Below are 22071 nucleotides of genomic sequence, written 5' to 3'. Positions count from 1 at the left end.
TGGGGAGTCAGAGAGAGAGATTTTCCTGAGGAAGTGCTGGGCAGGCCTCTCCATAGCGTGGAAAGGCTGTGTGGAACAAGGCACATTCTAGAAATTCAGGAAGTGTGGACAGGATGAAGAAAGCCACGAAGGGCGAGGAGGCTGGAGAAGTGAGCTGGGGCCAGACCCCACGAGCAGGGAGAGGGTTTAGATTGGCCCTTAAAGCAATGGGGAGGGGCGCCTGGGTGGCGCAGTCGGTTGAGCGTCCGACTTCAGCCAGGTCACGATCTCGCGGTCCGGGAGTTCGAGCCCCGCGTCAGGCTCTGGGCTGATGGCTTGGAGCCTGTTTCCGATTCTGTGTCTCCCTCTCTCTCTGCCCCTCCCCCGTTCATGCTCTGTCTCTCTCTGTCCCAAAAATAAATAAACGTTGAAAAAAAATTAAAAAAAAAAAAAAAGCAATGGGGAGCCACTGAAGGCTTTAAGAAGAAGAGAAACATCATGGTATTTACAGTTTTGTTTTGTTTTTAATGAGGGTAAGAGTTCTTTATTTATTTATTTATTTTTAATGTTTATTTTTTATTTAAAAAAATTTTTTTTTTCAACGTTTATTTATTTTTGGGACAGAGAGAGACAGAGCATGAACGGGGGAGGGGCAGAGAGAGAGGGAGACACAGAATCGGAAACAGGCTCCAGGCTCCGAGCCATCAGCCCAGAGCCCGACGCAGGGCTCGAACTCACGGACCGCGAGATCGTGACCTGGCTGAAGTCGGCCGCTTAACCGACTGCGCCACCCAGGCGCCCCTATTTTTTATTTAAAAAAATTTTTTTAATGTTTATTTATTTTTGAGACAGAGGGAGACAGAACGTGAGTGGGAGGGCAGGGAGAGAGGGAGACACAGAATCTGAAACAGGCTCCAGGCTCTGAGCTGTCAGCACAGAGCCTGACGCGGGGCTTGAACCCACGAACCGTGAGATCATGACCTGAGCCAAAGTCGGACGCTCAACCGACTGAGCCACCCAGGCGCCCCAATGTTTATTTTTGAGAGAAAGAGACAGAGACAGAGACAGAGCATGAATGGGGGAGAGGCAGAGAGAGAGGGAGACACAGAATCTGAAGCAGGCTCCAGGCTCTGAGCTGTCAGCACAGAGCCCGACGCAGGGCTTGAACCCACGAACCACGAGACCGTGATGTGAGCCGAAGTCGGACGCTTCACCGACTGAGCCATCCAGGTGCCCCAGGATATAAATTTTCGGGGGAGAGTCATCTAGGTGGGTTGAGGGTGGAGTGGCGGATGGGAGGACCTCTTCTCTAGGGCTCCTTTAAATGGACACCCTGACCTCCAGTTTACCATCCCCTCTCCCCCCACCCAGCATAAACATCTTGCCTCAGTTTACACAAAACTTATCTGGAGGGCACCAGTGTTTGAAAAGTCAGGGCAGTCACACCTAGAATCAATCACAAAGGAAAGGGAACGAGGAAAAGCCTGAGTACCTACTATGTGCTACTTCATTTAAGCTCATTCATTCATCCAGAGGAGCCCCCCCCCCGCCACCATGAGGCGTGGATCAGAAACAAAGCCGAGGGTTCACCGCACCCCCTTCCCTTCCTGGGCCCTGGCTACACCATGTTTCCAAGCGCCCTTGCATCTAGGGAGGGCCGTGTGCCTTGTGCTGCCAGCATGAGGGTGGCTGGAAAGGATGTCCACTCCACCCTGCCTGGCCCTGAAACATCCCGCCCCACCTCTCACGTTCTCTCTCCCGGCCACATGGAAGGGAACAAAGGAGTTTAAGATGGTGGACCCTTATGATGGAAAGCAACCCCATCCCTGAGTCTATCACTTGGCAGAAGGCTCGTCTACCTAGCCAGGAACATCTGCATCAGACTTGGCGCCAGAGAGAAATGAACCGTGGTTGGGTTAAGCCAGTGAGACTTCGTAGTTGTTTGTTTCAGCAGCGAGCCAATCTTGATTAACACAGGGCGTCTGCGGGTGTCCTCGTTTTATAGATGAGGAAACAGAGGTCCAGGGAAGTTGAGTAAATTAAGGTCACGCTGTTCAGAAAGAGTACAGCAAGAGTCCCCCCCCCGCCCCCAGCCCGGTGACGGTTGTTCCCGCTTTCCCTCCACCGTCGAAGTGATCCTTCAGTGAATATACTTCTGGCTAAACCTTCGTGCATAATCCTCCATTTTCCTTTAGGATGCGTTCTTAGTGACGGAATTTCTAGGTCAAAGTGTTTGCGTACTTTTATGGGAGGGGGTGGCTGTGGAATGTATATAGCCGAATAAGTCCCACACCGGTTCCTCTGCCCTGTGCTGGCTCCTAAGTGGGTGGCTGATGATTGGGAGGGTCCTTGAGATTTCTCTGCCTTCTGTGGCCTCCATGTAAGGCATCAAGAAAGCTGGGGTCCAGAGCTTCCGGCTGCGTGTGAACCTAATGAAATCAATTACCTGCTAGGTAAGCAAGCCAGCTGGCCAGGGCTTCTTGGACAAGTACCACGGATAGGTATTCCCCTTTCACGGACGTTTAGGTTGTTTCCCACCTCTTGGTATCATGAGCGCTGAATCAAGGAACACCCTTCACCAAATATTGGTTAAGCTCCCCCAAGGTGCCCGGTGGATAATGAGGATAAGGTAGAAAATGACACAGATGTGGTTTGTGCCCTTGGAGAACTTAAGGTCAAGTGAGGAAGAGACAATTGACGGTCAACAAGCCAGTGAAATATGTAGGGGCACAAAGGGAAGTGCATGACGCCTTGGGAGTACTGATGGGGTGCCCAGTCACAGGGTCAGTGCCAAAGGGGACTTGGGGAAGGGCATAGCCTTCCTCCCCATCATTTCTATCAGCAGAAGCCGGGAGGGGATGTATTTGATATTGACATGGACAATTCTTCAGTCTCACGTAAAATAGGATTATCTTAGGCTGAGTCTGAGGCAGGTGCCTGAGATCCGGTGAAGGAATGAGGGAAGCAGGATGGGGTGGGAGAGGGGCTAGAGAAAGTCTAGCCTTGGCCTGATTTACCACAGCTGGGGCAGAGGGCGAGGTGCCCTGGAGTCTAAACTACACCATAGATTTGTCCCACACTGAGGCATGACGTCCAGTCTTTTGCGTCCCTGTATCAGTCGTTGCCTGCAGGCTGCTCGGAGGGGGAGCAGTAGGAGGTGTTGGAACCTCCTAGGTGAGGCAGGACCCCTTAGATGAAGGCAATTCTCTGGAAAAAAGCAGCAATGCTCCTAGTGTCTGGACAATGGATGTTGGGAAGAGGGACCCGAACAGAATACCAACAGCATCTTCTACAGCTGCCAAAATGCAGCCTCAAGGCAAACCCCCCAGCCTTGCCCTGCTGAACCCGATTGCCCCACCTTCAAGGTCACAGAAAGGTTGTCTGCAAATATGAGTGATTTTTCCCAGGGGACCTAAGGGATGATGAGGAGTTTGCAGACAGAAGAGAGGAAGGAGCAGGAAGAATGCTCCCAACCAAAAGCCAGCACTTGCAGAAGCATGGAGGTGGGAAGGATCATAGCTCGTTTGAGGAACTGAGACCCAGCCAGGGAAGCAGAAGTACAGACACCCTCGGGTGACCGCGGGGCTGGAAGTGGGGTACAGATTGTGCCGGGTCTTCAACTTTATCCTCAGGGTAATGGGGAGCCACTGGAGGTTTACAACAAAGGAATGACATTACCTGACTTCCATGTTCAAAGGACCCCTCTGGCTGCTGTGAGAACAGACCCTTGGGGGCCAAGGGCAGGAGCTTGGACTCCAGCATGGGTGTTAGTGGTCTGATTCAGGCAAGAAGTAATGGTGTCCACACAAAAACTGTACACGTGTTCATCGTAGCCTTGTTCATAACGCCCCCAAACTGGAAATAACACGAATGTCCACTGGCGAATTGATACACAAAATGTGGTCTAACCATACGATGGAATATTTGGCCATAAAAAAAAAACGAGGAAGTACTGACGTGTGATACGATGTGAATGAAACTTGAAAACCTTACGCTAAGTGAAAGAAGCCAGAAACAAAAAGACCATGTATTCTGTGATTCCATTTATATGAAATGTCCAGAGTAGGCGAATCCTAGAGGCAGAATTTAGATAAGAGGTTAACCAGGGCTAGGGGGAGAGACAATGGGAGGGTGCGATTGCTAACAGATGAGGGGGGTTCTTTTGGGGGTGATGAAAATAATTGGGAAGTTAGATGGTGATGATATGGCCCAAGTTGGTGACTATACTAAAATTCACTGAATTTTAAAAGGTGAAGTTTTTAGTACATTGGGATGGTTGATCTTATGTGTTATGCCAACTCGGCTAAGCGATGCCCAGGTAGCCAGTGAAACGTTACTTCTGGAATTGTCTTGTGAGGGTTTTTCTGGAAGAGATTAGTATTTAAATTAATGAGCTGAATAAAGCAAGTATCCTTCCTCAATGGGGGTGGGCATCACCCAACCCGCTGAGGGCCTGAATAGCACAGAAAGATGAAGGAAGGGAGAATTTACTTTCTCTGCTTGAGCCGGGACGGCTATCTTCTCCTGCCCTCAGACCCTGGTGCCCCTGGTTCTGGGCCTTTTGGACTCAGATCGGAACTAGACCATCTACACCCCTGGTCCTCAGGCTTTCGGACTCAGATTGAATTACACCACGGACTTTCCTGCAGATGGCAGATCATGGGACTTCTCAGCCTCTATAACCATGTGAGTTAGTTCCTAGAATAGATCTCCTTCTTAAAAAAAGTTTATTTGCTTATTTAAGTAATCTCGACACCTAATATGGCTCAAACTCACGACCCTGAGATCAAGAGTCACACGCTCTTCTGACTGAGCCAGCCGGGCACCTCATACATCTCGTCTTGCGTGTCTCTATACCGATACCTACCCCATCGCTGTCTTTATCCCTACCCCTATCGGTGTTGTTTCTCTAGAGAACGTCGGCTAACGTATATGTGAACTATATCCCAACCAGAAGGAAGGGGAGGGGAGACTCGGACCCAGTGGAGGAAAGTGGCTGGATCTGGGACGTATTTTGAAGATGGGTTACTTCAGGGGACAGAGTGGGGCAGAGGGTGGCTCTGTAGGAGTCCCTGCTTCCCTCAAATGTAATACTGGCAGGGGAGCAGAAGCAGCTGCAAGCAGAGAGCCCGTAGCAGGGAGTCCCCGGCTCCACAGTCTGAGCTGCTCAGAGAATAGAGACCATGCAGCTCTGGGATTCAGAAAGTCTGATTTTTTTTTTTCTTTTTAAGAGAGAGAGCAAGAGCGTGAGCAGGGAAGAGAGGCAGAGAGAGAGAGAGAGAGAGAGAGAGAGAGAGAGAATCTTAAGCAGGCTCCATACTCAGCGTGGAGTTGGATCCCACGACCCTGGGATCACCACCTGCACTGATATCAAGAGTTAGACGCTCAACCGACTGAGCCACCCAGTAACCCCAGAAAGACTCAGAGTCCCCTCGCCGGCTTCTTGGCTGCCTGTCATTCTACACATAGCTTGCCCTCCTGGGCCTCTGGAGGGACTGGAAGGGTGAGTCTATGAGGCTCTGAGCCGCCTTCCCAGCATTCCTCAGCACCTTGTAATCTGAGTGCATCATTACAAGCTCCAGGCAGCACTGACACCTGCCAGAATCCACATGCTGCCTTCTCAGCGTGGTTTCAGAGTCCCCAGGTACAAACCCGACCGCGCCCAGCCAACCCCCCCCCCCCCCCCCCCCGCTCTTAAACAGCACAGCCCGGCTTCAGAGGAGCGTTTTCCCTCCGTGACCTCACCTCAGTGCCACTGCTTCTGGAGCCCAACCCTGTCCCCAGTTCACCTCCAGAATCACTCCGGCCTCCTGTCTCTGCTAAGTTCGAATTCTGCTGCTGCCACGTCCTAGCTGTATGACCTTGGGCGAATGTCGTGCTCCTCGAGCCTCCGTTCCTTCATCTGCATCATGAGGATTCAGTGAGCTCTTAATGGTGCCTGAAGTGCTCAACCCAGGACTTGGCCCGTGGCAATGCCCACTAATTGTTAGGTATGGTTTTTACATTTTAAAAGCCATTTTATTGTACAATATTTGATGTATGCCATGTAACCTCTTCATTCCAAAAACACTTATTGAGGACCTATGGGGTACCAGCCCTGCTGTGGATGCCGGGGATACAGCAGGGATGAAAACGGACCCAACTGCTGCTTCTGTACCTCGTACACAGAGACTCCACAAACAAAAACACGGACGCTTTTCGTCTTTCAGATGGTAATAAGCTTTCCAGAAAGAAAAAATACTACAAATAAAGCAGGAGAGAGGCGAAGGAGCATTTTGAATGGTGCGACTATAAAAAGCTTCATCGAGGAGGAAACTCTCGAGCAAAACCCTGAAATATGTTATAAAGCCTAATCACAAAACAAACATTATCTGGGAACCCAACCCCTGATTTATGAGCTAGAATATTATCACTCCTGAAGCTCGGGTTTTTGTTTTGTTTTGATAGCTCGGCTCTCCCCCCACTGAGTAAAGCACTGCGTCTCAGGCTTGCACACGCACCTCGATCACCTGGGGATCTGGTGAGAAATGCAGGCCAGGCCCGACGCTCTGCATTTCCAACAACAAAGCTACGGCTTTCGTATTAATTATCTCTAGTTCTCCCTTATGGCCTAACCCCGCTTAAGCCTTCTTATGATGTTCCTTCACCTTCCTCTCTCCCCGCCACCGCGATGCCGTCTTGCCTGCCACACCCCACATTTCTCTCCTTTCTCGTGACTTCTGAAGCCTTTTACAGCTCAGTTAGAAAGCCCGAGTCAGGAGGTCAACGTGTGGCTTGACCACAAGCTCTGTGTGTGGCTTTGAGCAAGCCATTGGCCTGCTTGGTGCCTCAGTTTCCCCGTTCTGAAAATGGAAGACAAGAGGCTCTTCAAGACCCCTTCCGGCTTAGACTGTGGGTTGGACGGTAGGTGTGTGTACGTGTGGCTTCCCAGCATCTGAACCTCATACCTGTGTTTGGGAGGGGTCCACCTTCTGGATCAAACGTCAGATTTTCTATGAAATAAAAGTATCAGATATTCGTTCTCACCAGGCTGGATCATTTGGCTGGAACTTCTGGAAGCACAGGGTGAGGGCTACCTACGAGGAGAGATGATTTAGGCTTCATGGGGCCTCTGATGCTCAGCGATGGCCACAGGCTATTTGTGGCAAAATCCTTAAGCGTCATTCCATCCATCTCCCTCCCCTGGGTTTCTGCCAATTTTCTGCTTCTATTTCTCTCACCGGTTCTCTAAGCTTCCAGATACCCTTCTAACAAATTCCTTTCTGCCTGAGTTACCTAGAAATGGATTCTGTTGTTGGCAGCTAATGAGCTCAGACCTTCAAGTAGTCCTGTGTTACAACCATGTGTCTTTTTCTTTTTTTTTTTTTTTTAAATTTTTTTTTAACCTTTATTTATTTTTGAGACAGAGAGAGACAGAGCATGAACGGGGGAGGGTCAGAGAGAGAGAGACACAGAATCTGAAACAGGCTCCAGGCTCTGAGCTGTCAGCACAGAGCCCGACGCGGGGCTCGAACTCATGGACCACGATATCACGACCTGAACTGAAGTCGGACGCTTAACCGACTGAGCCACCCAGGCGCCCCTTTTTCTTTTTTTTAACTGTGTCTTTTCTTCAAGAGTGGCACGCCTTTTGGGTGTGCGTGTCTTATGTCTTCCCATCTCTAACCTTCCCTCCCCCGATAGAGGGGTATCTTGAGGGCCCAAACACATTGCAAAACTGGAAACAGCAGATTCATAGACATGGGATCCTTTCCAAGATTGTGGAGCATCTTCTGGTTCAGAGGGCCAAATTGTCAGCCTGATACAGTCAGAAGTAAAAATGTTTTGTTTGTTTGTTTGTTTTAAACAAATGGCTTTTATTTATTATTTTTTAATGTTATTATTATTTTTAATGTTTATTTATTTTTGAGAGAGACAGAGACAGAACGCAAGTGGGTTAGGGGCAGAGAGAGAGGGAGACACAGAATCCGAAGCAGGCTCCAGGCTCTGAGCTATCGGCACAGAGCTCGACGCAGGCCTTGAACTCACAAACTGTGAGATCATGATCTGAGCCGACATCGGATGCTCAACCGACTGAGCCACCCTGGCGCCCCTAATGTTATTTATTTTGAGAGAGACAGAGACAGTGGGAGCAGGGGAGGGGGAGAGAGAGAGAGAGAGAGAGAGAGAGAGAGAGAGAGAGAGAGAAACGGAGAGAATCCCAAGCAGGTTCCACACCGTCAGTGCAGAGTCCGATGTGGGGCCCAAACCCATGAAACCGTGAGATCATGACTGAGCTGAAACCAAACCAAGAGTCGGATGCTTCACCGATTGAGCTACCCAGGTGCCCCAGAAATGCTTTGTTTGTAAATTTCACATAAAAGTTTCAGATTTCCAGATTTTCTTGAAAAATCAGAAGATCTGGCCACACTGACGCACGGTCCCGCGCACTAACATTTGGTAGAAGATGAGTAGCACCTGTTGCCTTTCAATGGGGTGTGACCTCCTCCAGTTTTCCATGGTCTCCACTCATCCCTGTTGGCCTGGACTGCTTCGCTTATTTCAATGATCTGTTTGGGCCCCGGAGGCTCTTGGGTTTGTACCCCTTGTTTCGGTGAGTAGAGTGCTGTGATTCATGCCTTGTTTTCCTTGAGCGGAAAGTTTATTTATTTTGAGAGTAAGAGAGAGCGCGTGTGCAGGTGCGTGTGTGTGCGTGTGTGTGTGCCAGTGGGGGAAGGGCAGAGAGAGGGAGAGAGAGAATCCCAGGCAGACTCCGTACTGTTAGCACAGAGCCCGATATGGGGCTCGAACTCATGAACCATGGGATCATGACCTGAGCCAAATTCAGACGCTTAACTGACTAAGCCACCCAGGTGCCCCCTTGAGTGTGTCTCTTAAGGCCACAACTGGGGATAGGATGTGGCAGGCTGAGACAAGCATGGACTCTGGAATCAGGTACCAGCTGTAAGCCTAGGAAGGCCCCTTCACCTCTTGGACCCTCGGTCTCCTCAACTCTGAGATGAAAATCCTTCCCAAGAATGTTGTAAAAAAAAAGATGAGGTCCATAAAGCGTGACACCGAGTAGGTGTTCACCAAAAGTTTATTCAACAGTTAGGGGATTCTGAGACCCTCCGTTTGGAAGGGCCCAGCAGGACGCTTGGCTCATGGTGGGTGCTTAGAAAATTCTTCCCCTTCTCTCCCCCCAGCCTCTTGATTGCTGGGTTCTTGGGTAGGACTGTTTTGGCTCAGCAAAAGCAGAGCAATCCGGCCACAGTACCCTCCAGAGGGGCCCATGGGCTAGAAATAGACTGGTTCCCAAATGGCTGTGGAACATTAGGTGGGAGGCGGGGGGCATGGTACCTCCTGCAATATGGCTGGACACACCCTCTGATCTGCATGGGACCCATGGGCCTCAAGGAAAAGAGCTGATACCCTGTCCAGGTATCTGAACCTAGGGTTCAGACAAGGTCACACCAACCCAACAGCATCAGCAGGGGTAGACATAACTACATGCAGGGAGGAAAGGCCCCTGAGAGAGAAAATCCCAGGAGGAAGACACCAGGCGGAGAGGGCCTGACAGAGGACTAGGCTGAGAGATTGTTAGGAACAGGTGTTCAGGGAACAGTCTGAGGATGCGTTTGCCCTTCTTCGTCCCCACATAGCCCTCATTTGTTCTGGGATGAGGAGGCTGCGGGGTGAAGGCAAGGAGGGGTTCACGTGGGGCCCAAAACGCTCTGCTAAGGGATCCCCCTCTCTGACGGAGCTCAACAGGAGACACTACAGGGGACTGGCCACAGAGAGGAGTGAGCATAAAGCCTCCCTGGTAGGCAGGCCCCGAAGGGAAGTCAGCAGTGGGGCAGCGCCTGAGCCCCACCGACAGTGGGCAGAGGGGGCTCGAGCCAGCGAGGAGCAGCTCTGGCCGCATCCGAGGCGTCTCCTCCCTTCCCGGACCTCGGAGGGAGCCACAGCCCCTACCAGAACCCAGAGCATGGCTGGAATCCTTGGTGAAGGGGACCCACGTCCGGGTCAGGACTTCCTGCTGGCCCAGCTGTGGTGGTGCTGGTGGGGGGCAGTTGGGACACCAAGACCGTAGGTGGAGGCGTGGTCCTGTCATACTCATGGCTCATCCACAGCTATTCAGCACGTGCTCTGTGCCCAGTTCCGTTCCACACCTACCGTGAACAGGGAGCAGGAGCTTCAAAGCAGCAGGGAGATACCAAGCAAGTGCATCAGATGGGTCAAGGTCGATCCTGTGGTGAAATGTGTTGTGAAGAAAATGATGTGATACACTGGAGCAGCTGAGGTGGGTGGGGCTGAGTGACCAGAGCAGACTTGGCCATTTGTGTCACCAGGGGATGAACTAGGGGCAGAAGGGTCACAGCTTTTTCCTTTTCTTGGGTGTTACCCCAGCCCTTGCCCTGTTGGGGCCTCTGTCCCATCTGAGAAGTCAGGTCCACCGAATGCTTGCCCAGGAAGGCAGGCCAGCTCTGTAGCCCCCTCACCAAGACGACCCCAGGGGTCTCACCTAAGAATGAGGCCAAGTGGGTGGGTGTCCTCTGAACCACTGATGGGGTTTTCGATGTGCTCCTACCTGCCCAGGTACGCCCAGACTCCAGGGCAGGGGCGTCACCTTTGACTCATCTCAGGCGGAGCTGGGAAGCTGCCTGCTACTCCCCACCTCCCCACACTATCCTGACTCTAGGACTCTGGGAGAGGATCTGACCAGAGGCACAGAAACAGGGGCTTGTGATCACTGGGGCAGGAGCCATACCCCTCTGTGCCCTGTGGCCGTGATGAAATTTAAGGTTCATTTCTACCCTCTTCCTGTAGGAAGGGGGTGTGGTCCTTGAGGACAGGATGTCAGCATTCTTCTTTTTTTTTTTTTTTTAAGTTTATTTATTTTAAGAGAGACAGAGAGAGAATGCATAAGCAGGGGAGGGGCAGAGAGAGGGAGAGAGAGAATCCCAAGCAGATACTGCCCTGTCAGTTTGGAGCCCGATGCTGGACTCAAACCCCACGAACCGTGAGATCATGACCTGAGTCGAAATCAAGAGTCAGAGGTTTAAGCGACTGAGCCACCCGGGTGCCCCCACGATGTCAGCATTTCTTAGGGGACTGGCCTGGGTTTGTAGTGCTGCATGTGAAACATATGCTCTAAGGGGTGGCCAGCTGGCATCGGCCCCCACCAACATTCGCTGGTCTTTGCCCCTTCTTCTTCAGAGATGCCTCCTTCAAAACCCACTAGGTTTTTTCCCTTTGCACCTTTATCTCATTCACTCAACCCAGACCCTCCCTTCTACTTCCTGGGATGCCACATTTCCCTGGATTCAAAGCCTGGCCCCACTATTCATTTATTACCTGTCTGCCCTTTGACTCCCTCCCCCCCACCCACTTCTCTTTGTTTCAGCTTCCTCTTATGTAAAATAGGAATCAAGAGTCTAGCCTCATAGTGTTGTCGTATTTTTCATTCGGCAAATACAGCATGAGTTAAGACATATAAAGCCCTTTGAACAGTACTTGGCATATAATAACCACTCAATAAATGGTATCTATTTTACTGTTATCACGATTAAGTATTTACCTAGTGCCTATTCTGCTGGGCATTGGGGATTCAGTGCTGAGGAAAACAGACACCTCACGGTACAGATGGAGTACGATAAAGAATGTGCAGCATCTGGCACATAGAGGGTCCCCAGTAAAACGGGGGATCCTTTTCCCTTCCTTCCCAGGAACCAGCCGTGGGAACCCTTCCGGTCCTCGGTGTTTCCTGAAACCTACAGACCTGACATATGACGGAAGCAGAGGGAATGCTCTGGCGGGCATGTGCCACATTGGAAAGGCTTCCCCGGCCAGGCGTCCTGTAGTGAAGTCTACCAGATGGGGCAAGCTTCAAGGGTGGCGGGTGAGTCCTCTCATACCCCCAGCTGTCCAGCCAGTGTCCAGGAACAGGGTGGGAGAAGCTTGCCTTCCTTGGATCTTCTTGGCCAGGCCTGGATTCCCCTTAGGACACTCTGACTCAGGCCTGACTCGGGAACAGAGGTAGTTAGTTTCAACAATGTAAATCTGGTTTTGCCATTGTAACGCCCCATTCTGGTATTCAAAGCTGTCACTCAGGGCTTCACAGAAGGTGTGGCCTGTAAGGTCCAATGCACAGGCAAGAAGGGGCACAGCCTGACGCTAAGGGCTACTTAGTCACTGCTAAGAAGTTCTTTCAAGTTCTGGGCTCGATTTATAAATTATTTTTAATATTTATTTATTTTTGAGAGACAGAGACAGAGAGAGGGAGCGAGAGAGCAGGGGAGGGGCAGAGAGAGAGAGAGAGAGAGAGGGAGACACAGAATCTGAAGCAGGCTCCAGGCTCTGAGCTGTCAGCATAGAGCCCAACGTGGGGCTCAAACTCAGGAACCGCAAGATCATGACCTGAGCGGAAGTCAGACGCTTAAGCGACTGAGCCACCCAGGTGCCCTTCTGGGCTCAATTTAAAATGCCTCCTGCTGCGGGTGCCTGGGTGGCTCAGTCAGTTAAGTGTCCGACTCCAGCTCAGGTCCTGATCTCACAGTTCCTGAGTGCGAGCCGCGTCAGGCTCTGAGCTGACAGCTCAGAGTCTGGAGCCTGCTTCGGATTCTGTGTCTTCCTCTCTCTGCCTCTCCCCTGCTCGTTCTCTGTCGCTCTCTGTCCCTCAAAAATAAATAAAACATTTAAAAAAATTTTTTTAAACGCCTCCTGCTCAGGGTGGGAATGGATCGGTTGCAAGGTCAGAGATTGTGTTAACTTTTGGGAGAAGGGGATTTTGAAGTACCTTAGAAAACACGGGTGTAGTTTAACTCTAGAAGCTGGGTTTAGATAAGTGATAAAGCACAGTTTATGCAAGCAGAAAAGCTAAAGGAGGGGGTTTTCATAATAATAGTTACTATCAACTGAAGGCTTACCAGGAGTCAGGCACTCTGTGAAATGGTTCCGCTGAATTATCTCATGTAATCCTTACAAGAGCCCTGTGAAGGTGGTGCTCTTGTGATCCACATTTAAGATAAGAGAAAGCAGGAGGCTCAGAGAGGTGGGGCCACCTGCCCAAGGCCACACAGCTGACAAGTGACAGAGCTGGGATGTGACTCTAAGTGGAGTGACTCCAGGGCCCACAGCCTTAACCAGTGTCAACACCAGTGTTAGTATCTTGGTGAAGCATGATGGAAAAATAAGAATCCTGAGCTGCGAGAGACAGAAGAATCCTGGTGGCGGTTACTTTGCCTTTACCAGATAGGGTTGTAACCCTGCCTGGGCATTAGAATCATTAAGAAACAGTATAAAATGTAGATTTCAAGTCTCTCCCACTAGAGATACGTCTCCAGGAAATGGGGCCTAGTATCTCTATTTTTCATAGTTTCTCAAATGATTCTGAGACTGTGGGTTGAAAACTACTGCCCTAGCCTGAATAGGGGTTTTCAGGGATCTCACCTCTTCCCATCCTCGAATATTTTCCAGGGGGCTCTAGGGTGGAATCCAAACCACCTTAAAGACATATAGGAAGTACTGGGAATTACAGCAAGGATAGGGTTATGTCATCTGGTTTGTTTCAAATCCTGGTTGTGCCATGAACTAGCTGTGTGACCTTGGGCAAAATGCTTCTTTTCAAATTCTTGGTTTCCTTAGCTTAAAAATAGGACTGATTATACTGACCTTGAGGTGGTGCTCTGAAGAATAAAAAAGTTAAAGAGTGTAAGGGAAAAGGGGTGGTAATAGGAGATTAGATTGGGCAGAATAACCCTCCATGAGATAACAATGACAAAATCTGAACAAAATATAGACCGAAAACCTCCAATTATTTGATGGCACTGTAGAGCACCCAACAGGAGGCAGAAATGTGAGGGGAGTTGATACTTGAGAGACAGGAGCTACATTGGGTGAAATTTGTATTGTGGCCTCTTGCCTGAGGCACTCTCTAATCTGTGTGGGAGGTAGGGAATGTGTAGAGAGCTGTGGTCTTACTAGTTTGAGGTGTCAAGGGTACAGAATTCCATGCAAATTGCTGGAAAATTAAGGCGTGGTGGTGGTGGGGAATCCCAGAAAGACATGAGCTGTAGAAGAGATGGGTCCCCAAATCTGTATACAAACTCTGTCCAAATCCTCAGCTGTCCACTGACCTACACACATGCACAGGAGGCTCCAGAGATCCCAGTGAAATCAGCACCTGGAAGCTCAAAGAACTGAGTGGAAATTTCAGGGGTCGCCCTCTACAAGGGGGCACAGTTGGGAGTTTTGAGTCCAGCCAAGTTAGTTGCCTGCTAAAACCAAACTAAACACTCTTGAGAGGAACATAACATAATCCAGGGTGTCTACAATGGATCATTGACAATGTCCAGCATACAAAAACCAAGTAAGTTGTAGTAGACCTGTGAAGAAACAGAAAACTGACTTATACTCAAGACTCATTTTCTTTTTAAAAAAAATTTTTTTTTCAACGTTTTTTATTTATTTTTGGGACGGAGAGAGACAGAGCATGAACGGGGGAGGGGCAGAGAGAGAGGGAGACACAGAATCGGAAACAGGCTCCAGGCTCCGAGCCATCAGCCCAGAGCCTGACGCGGGGCTCGAACTCACCGACCGCAAGATTGTGACCTGGCTGATGTCGGACGCTTAACCGACTGCGCCACCCAGGCGCCCCTCAAGACTCATTTTCTTTTCTTTTTTGTTTTTTTTAAATAACCCTTTTTTTTTTTTAATTTTTTTTTTCAACGTTTATTTATTTTTGGGACAGAGAGAGAGACAGAGCATGAACGGGGGAGGGGCAGAGAGAGAGGGAGACACAGAATCAGAAACAGGCTCCAGGCTCCGAGCCATCAGCCCAGAGCCCGACGCAGGGCTCGAACTCACGGACCGCGAGATCGTGACCTGGCTGAAGTCGGATGCTTAACCGACTGCGCCACCCAGGCGCCCCATCAAGACTCATTTTCAAGGAGAAAAGCGATGATCCAAATGTTGGAATTAAATATCGAGGATTTGAAAGCAACTCATAAATATTTTCAAGGCCTTAAAGGAAAATATGGTCACAGTGAAGAAACAGATGGAGAACCTGAGCAGAGAAATTGAAACTACACAAAAGAACAAAATGAAAATCCAAGAACTAAAATGTGCAACAAATGAAATGAAAAATTAACTTGATAGGTTCAATAGCAGTATGAAGATGACCAAAGACTCTGTGAATCCTTCACAGGGCTATTGTAAGGATTACATGATCAATAGAACCCCATTCTGGGGGTGCCTGGATGGCTCAGTCGGTTAAGCATCTGACTCTTGACTTGGGCTCAGTTCATGATCCGAGGGCTGTGAGATTGAGCCCCTCATTGGGATCCATGCTGAGTGTGGAGCCTGCTTGGGATTCTCTCTCTCCCTCTTCCTGTCTCTCCCCTGCTCATGCTCTCTCATGCATGTACTCTCTCTCTCTCTTAGAATAAATAAATAAACATTTAAAAAAGAAGCGTGAACAATCTTCAGAAAAGAAAGAAAGAAAGAAATTACCCATTCTGAATACCAGAGAGAAAAAGAAAATTGAAAAAAATTAAACAGAGCTTCATGGACCTGTGGGAAAACATTAAAAGATCTATATACCACGCGTAATTGAATTTTTAGAAAAAAGAGGGAGAATGGGGCATAAGAATATTTGAAGAAATATTTGCTGATGATTTCTCAAATGTAATTAAAGATAAATTTGCACATTCAAAAAGCTCAGTGGAGCCCACACAAGAAAAATACAAAGAAAGCCATACCCAGCATAGCATAGTCACACAACCCAAATCCAAAGAGAATGAGAAAAATCTTGAAAACAGCCACAGAAAAATGACACATTCTAAACAGGGGATCTATGATATAAATGACAGCTGACTTCTCATTGCAAATGAGAAGCTGGAACCTAACAGATCGACATCTTTAAAATGCTGGAAAACAAAACAAAACATAGCAAATCCCTTCTTGAACCAGATATCTATATCCAGTGAAGATATACTTCAAACATGAAGGCAAAATAGACATATTTGCAGATAAACAAAAACTGTGTTTGTCACCAGCAAACCTGTATAATAAGAGATGCCAAAGGAAGTTTATCTGGAAGAAGGGAGATGACATCAGATAAACACTCAGATCTGAAGGAAGGAATGAAAAACACTTGAATGGTAAATATGTGAGTAAATTATTTTTAAAAAATTCTATTTTTTCATTTCTTGATTTCTTTAAAAGACATAACTGTTTGAAAGCTAAAATTATGACATTATATTATAGGGTTTATAACAGATGTGATTTATGTAGTAACAACAGCATACAGGCTAAGAATCCATATTCTGGCACTGTATTCCTGTATATATTGTTGTGAATTTCCTATATTTTATGTGAAGTACTACAATATTAATTTTAAGTAGATTGTGATAAGTTAAGGATTTGTGTTATAATCACTACAGCAACCACCACAAATACAATTCACAGAAGGTGTAGCTAAAAAGCCCAATAGAGGATTTAAAATGAATACAAAATATTATTCAATTAAACCAAAGGAAGGAAGGAGAGGAGAAACAGAGGAACAACAACAACAACAAAAAGATGGGACAGCAGAAAGCAAATAGCAAATGGTAGAACTAAACCTAAATACATCAATAATTACATTAAATGTAAATGGACAAAAAGCACAAATTGCCAGAGACAGCGGAGAAGCAAGATCCATGTATATGCTATCTACAAGACACATTATTTAAACACAAACTACACATAGGTTGAAAGCAAAAGAGTGGAAAAAGATACAAAATAAAACCACAAATCATAAGAAAGCTGGAGTGACTATATCAATACCAGATAAAGTAGACTTCAAAGCAGACTGTAACATATTTCACAATGATAGAAGGGGCACTTCATCAGGAAGATATAACACCTTTAAATGTATATTAACCTAATCACAGAGCTTCAAATGTATAAAACAAAAATGGATAGGATTATAGGGAGAAGTAGACAAACTCACAATTATAATGAAAAATTTTAATACCTCTCAATAATTGATACAAAAAATCAATTACTAGACAAAAAAATTAGTAAGGATGTAGAATATCTGAACATTATCAACTATTCTGACTTAATTGACATTTATAGAACATTACACATCAAATAATACAAATTCTTTTTAAGTGCATATGGAATATTCATCAAAATAAGCCATATCCTGGGGCACCTGGGTGGCTCAGTCAGTTGAGTGTCGGACTTTGGCTCAGGTCATGATCTCACAGTCTGTGAGTTTGAGCCCTGCATCAGGCTCTGTGCTGATGGCTCAGAACCTGAGTCTGCTTCACATTCTGTGTCTCCCTCTCTCTCTGTGCTCCTCCCCTGCTCGTGCTCTGTCTCTGTCTCTCTGTCTCTCTCTCCCAAAAATAAAGATTAAAAAAGAAAAAAAATATCCTGGGCCATAAACAAGTTTTAGCAAATTTCAGAAGGTTAAAATCTTATAGAGTATATTCTTTGACCACAGCAGGATTAATTAGAAATACATGGCAATAAGATATCAGGCAAAACCCCAAATATTGGGAAATTAAACAACACACCTCTAAAAAACCCATGACATTCTGCATTAAGTTGAAAACGTATGTCCACACAAAAACCTGCACATGAATATTCTTAGCTGCTTTGTTCACACTTGCCGAGATCTGGAAGCATCCAAGATGTCCTTCAGTAGGTGAATGGATAAACAGACACTGGTACATTCATACAGTGAAATATTATTCTGCGATAAAAAGAACTTTGAAGCCACAAAGAAGACATGGAGAACCTTAAAAGCATATTGCAAAGAGAAAAAAAAGCCAATCCAGAAAGTCTGTATGATTCTAACTATATGACATTCTGCAAAAGGTAAGCTTACAGAGACAGTAAAAAGATAGGTAGTTGGGAAGGAGGGATGATGAGTAAGTGAAGCACAGGAGATTTTCAGGGCAGGGAAACTATTCTGTACCATACTGTATTGGTGGAGACATATCCTTATACTTTTGTCAAAACCCACAGAAGTGTACAACACAAAAAGTGAAACCTAGGGGCTCCTGGCTAGGCTCAGATGGGGGAGCATGCTACTCTTGATCTCAGGGTCGTGAGTTTGAGCCACACGTTGGGTGTGGAGATTATTTTTTAAAAAAAGACTTTAAAAAGTGAAACACAATGTAAACTGTGGACTTTGGTTAATCATAATGTATACCATTATTGGCCCACCAATTGTAACAAAGGTACCACACAAGATATAAGTAATAAGGGAAACTATGTGTTGGGGGCAGGGGAGTATGCGGGAACCCTTGGTACTTTCCCATCAACTTTTCTATAAACTTAAAAACGTTCTACAAAAAATTAAGGTTTTTTTTTGAAAGACCCATGTCCAAAGATTGTAGGTGACCTGATACCTAAGCTTACCATATACCTTCCTTCCAATCTTTTGCCTTCCCATAATATTTCTAACCGAGATTTATCTGCCTTGAAGGATTCTCTTTCTCAGTCAGGGAGGGGGTTTTGGAGGACAGGAGGGGATGCTGAATACGAACAAGGTCATGGAGAGAATCATGGGAACATCAGGCGAAACCAGTTGTTCTGGTTCAAAACCTGGTTAGCCTCTTGCTCACTCAAGCATTCATTCCACAATATTCAAGCTTCTCTGAGCTAAGTTCTGCACTGGGAACTGAAGGTGTAACTGGCAGCAAGCCACAGTCCCTTCCCACAAGGCATTCACGATCCAGAGGGAGAGAATGACAAGTAAACAAGCAGTGACAGTTCAGTGTGCTAAGTGTTACCATACATGTAGATTCAGGGACCTGGGGGAGGCCTGGGGAGGAGTATCTAACCGAGCTTACGTTTGGTCAAGTGAGACTTCCCTCCTGGGTGACATAGAAGCAAACCTCAAAATTATGAGCAGCAGTGAAGAAGCAATGGAAATGCCTCCCGGGCTTGGTCAGAGATCTAGAAACAAAAAAGAACAGAGCCCATCAGGAAGTGCCATCCACTCACTGTGGAATGTAAATAGAGAGCATGTGTGTGGGGGTGGGGAGTGGACGATAGAGGTGAAAATGGGTCGGAGAGGCAAGGGGGACCGTAGGACCCACGCCTTTTACCCTCTCACTAGTGCCTACTCAGCCCAACCAGACCTGCAAAGCCTGCTCCCAGGAGTCTGTGCCTAAGGCAGATGACAGGTCCTGGGGAGACTCACCAAGTCTCTTTTGAACACAGTTGATAGAAGAAGTGATCCTATAATTACCGTGGTGATAATTAGAGGAACTCCCATTACTTCTTTCAACAAACATTGCATAAAATGTGGCTCTCTTATCTTCGGGGATGGGAGGGGGGCGGTGAGGGGGGAGGAAGCCAGGCATCCCCCGTGGGGGAAGCCAACACCTGCATCTATCTCCTCCTGCCAAGCGCCAAGCACACCTGACTACCGGGCTGAGGCCCAGAGGTGCCATAGATACACCTGGGACTGCTCCAGGTTGGAGCTGAGTGCTACTGGCAGAGTGACTGAAAGTCACTCCCCAGAGATCCTGCCCGGGACCTGGAGGTGCTTTCTACATCTTGGCAACCTTAGCTCCAGATGCTCAAGCCACTAGCCTGGGCTCACACTCCATCCGCCTTGGACCACATACACAGGGTTTCTGTGGCCTAGACACTCTCTTAGTCTTGTCAAATGCTGTTTGTTTCTTTGTTTTTTATGAAATTTATTGTCAAATTGGTTTCCAAACAACACCCAGTGCTCATCCCAACAGGTGCCCTTCTCAATGCCCATCACCCACCCTCCCCTCCCTCCCACCCCCCATCAACCCTCAGTTTATTCTCAGTTTGTAAGAGTCTCTTATGGTTTGGCTCCCTCCCTCTGTAACTTCTTTTTCCTTCCCCTCCCCCATGGTCTTCTGTTAAGTTTCTCAGGATCCACGTAAGAGTGAAAACATATGGTATCTTATGGCTTCTTATACAGTCTGCCTTCACTTGTTCACTGAGGACCCTTGGTTTAGATGGAGAGACAAAAACCTTTCTTTTCATTTCTGACCCCATACCTTTACCCAAACCTCTTCTCCTTCCTTTCTTCCACCAGATTTTTCTCAGTGCAATGAATGGTCCCACTGCTTCTGGGAAAGCCTTGACTTTCTTTCCTCAGCACCTCCTGTCCCATCCAGCAGATACCAACTTTTCACTTGGCTTTGCCTTTAATGACTCACTGGGAACTAAAAACCAAGTGAATTTCCCAGAGGCTCTCCATCTTTTTGTTTCATTAGCAACACGTCTGGTCTGTTTTGTTCTTAGCTTTCCAGGCAAGAAGCTTCTGCACCTCTCAAAGCCACTTGTACCAATGGCTTGTACCATGTCTTTCCCATGGGGTCTGAAACCTCAACTCATGCTCCTCTGAGACTCAGAATGACTGTATGTCACATTCAAGGGAATGTTTGGCATTCTGTAAAAGCACCTGGCAAAGCTGTAAGAGCTAAGTGAACATCAAAATGTAGGCTCTCTGCCTTCCTATCTCCCCATGATATCCCTACATCCAGTGCTATTTACAGCTGGGAAGATATTTGCAGGCTGGTATCTTTCTGTCAATGGTCAGAGGAAGGGCACTTGGTGGTCTGGCATTTTCTTGGGGCCCTATCTCAAACCCTCTTTGGGACTTTGATCTTATCAGCTGGCCCTTTCCCAGGGCTCTGTGGTGGAGCTTCAGGAAACATGTCGAACCTGACTGGTCTTGGCATCTGGCAGTGGGGCAAGGAGGAAGAAGGAGAGAATGCCTCTGAAGGAAAAGTGTACTTGGCTTTCTCATTAATGGGTTCCCTTTGGGGAACAGGCAAGCAGCAGATGTATGGGCAGTGGCCAACTGATCCATTTGGAGATAGATTCGGGGTGTGGTGTTCCCTGTAAGCCCGGGCAGGCCCTGGGAAACTGGAGCAGAGCTAGATCCCGGCCTGAAATTGGCCAAGCTGCAGAGGAGCTTGAATATGCTGGTTTCGGGTGTGCAAGGTCTGCTCCCTCTGGAGATTGGGGTCCAGGGGGCACTCGTGTGTCTGTTGCCCAAGCATGCTTCTCAAACCTGGAGCTGCACTGATCATTTTCATTCATGAACATAGTAACTGGCTTATCTTGGCACTTCAGAGTCTGGCCTCAATGCACCTTATCAGTACCTTCTCTCTACACTCCCCAGCACAAACTATCCACTCCCACTCCCGGATCCAAGCTCACTCCAAGCCTTCACGTCTTTGGGCCTTGCCTCATGCCATTCTCTCTTCATAGAATGCCTTTTCTCCCCATAAGCCACTCCTGGAGAGGCATCCCCTGATGCCTAGAAGCTCAACCCATCTCTCCTCTCTCCTCCTACGCCCCAGATTCACTCTGTTGGTCTCTGGTCTAGCGCTGTTATTTTACTTTGTGCCTGCCTCCCGTCATCCCGATGGGCAGTTCCCTGAGCTTTTTGCTTTTGCAGGGCCAGCTCCTTCTCATCCTTCAGGTGTCCACTCAAATGTCATCTGCTCAGCTAAGCCTTCCTCGACCACCCTATGTGTAAGGGTAGCCTCCACCCGTACACACTCTGTCCCATTCCCTTGAGTTATCGTCTTCATGAAACAGCACCTGACATCATCTTCACCTATTTGTCGGCTTGGACTATGTCTCTTCCTCTAGAATGTAAGCTCTTAGAGGGCAGAGATCCAGCAGAATCGGTGGATTTATCGTTTGGTTCCCAATAAATATCGGATGACGGATGAAGTGAAGGCAAGTGTGGGGTATTCGAGTTGGCACCCCGAGGACCTGGCACAGAGCCTGGCGCAATAGAGGCTGGCAGCACGGAACATTTGCTAAACGAATGAATGAACCAACGAACGAAAGGATGCGGCGCTCGGCCTGCGGACTGACAGGTTGACTGACAGTTGGGGGACCCGCGGCCAGCACACTGTTGATTGACGGCTGACAGCTGACTGGCAGCCAACGGACGCTTCGGGGCTCCTGATTGGCTGGCTGCTGCAGCCCCCTTAAAGGGAAAGGGGAGGGGGCCCGAGGCGACGGCTCCGCGTGGGGAGGAGGCGGCACCAGGCGGCGGGAGGCGGCCCATCCGCCAGAAGCCTGGCGAGCAACAGTCGCCTC

General features: G+C 48.1%; 1 long non-coding RNA gene across 1 annotated transcript; it reads right to left on the bottom strand.

Annotated features, from left to right (window-relative positions):
- Positions 1–17401: 17401 nt before the first annotated feature.
- LOC125149462 (uncharacterized) lies at positions 17402–21816 on the bottom strand. The gene is made up of 3 exons (XR_007145926.1): positions 21562–21816; positions 18813–18918; positions 17402–17630 (listed from the first exon to the last, which is right to left on the bottom strand). It is a non-coding gene; the product is annotated as an uncharacterized LOC125149462 (long non-coding RNA).
- Between the last annotated feature and the right edge of the window lie 255 nt (positions 21817–22071).

This window comes from Prionailurus viverrinus, chromosome D3 (genome assembly GCF_022837055.1).
Source record: "Prionailurus viverrinus isolate Anna chromosome D3, UM_Priviv_1.0, whole genome shotgun sequence".
Classification (NCBI taxonomy): Eukaryota; Metazoa; Chordata; class Mammalia; order Carnivora; family Felidae; genus Prionailurus; species Prionailurus viverrinus.
This window is presented reverse-complemented; position numbering and strand designations above follow the sequence as displayed.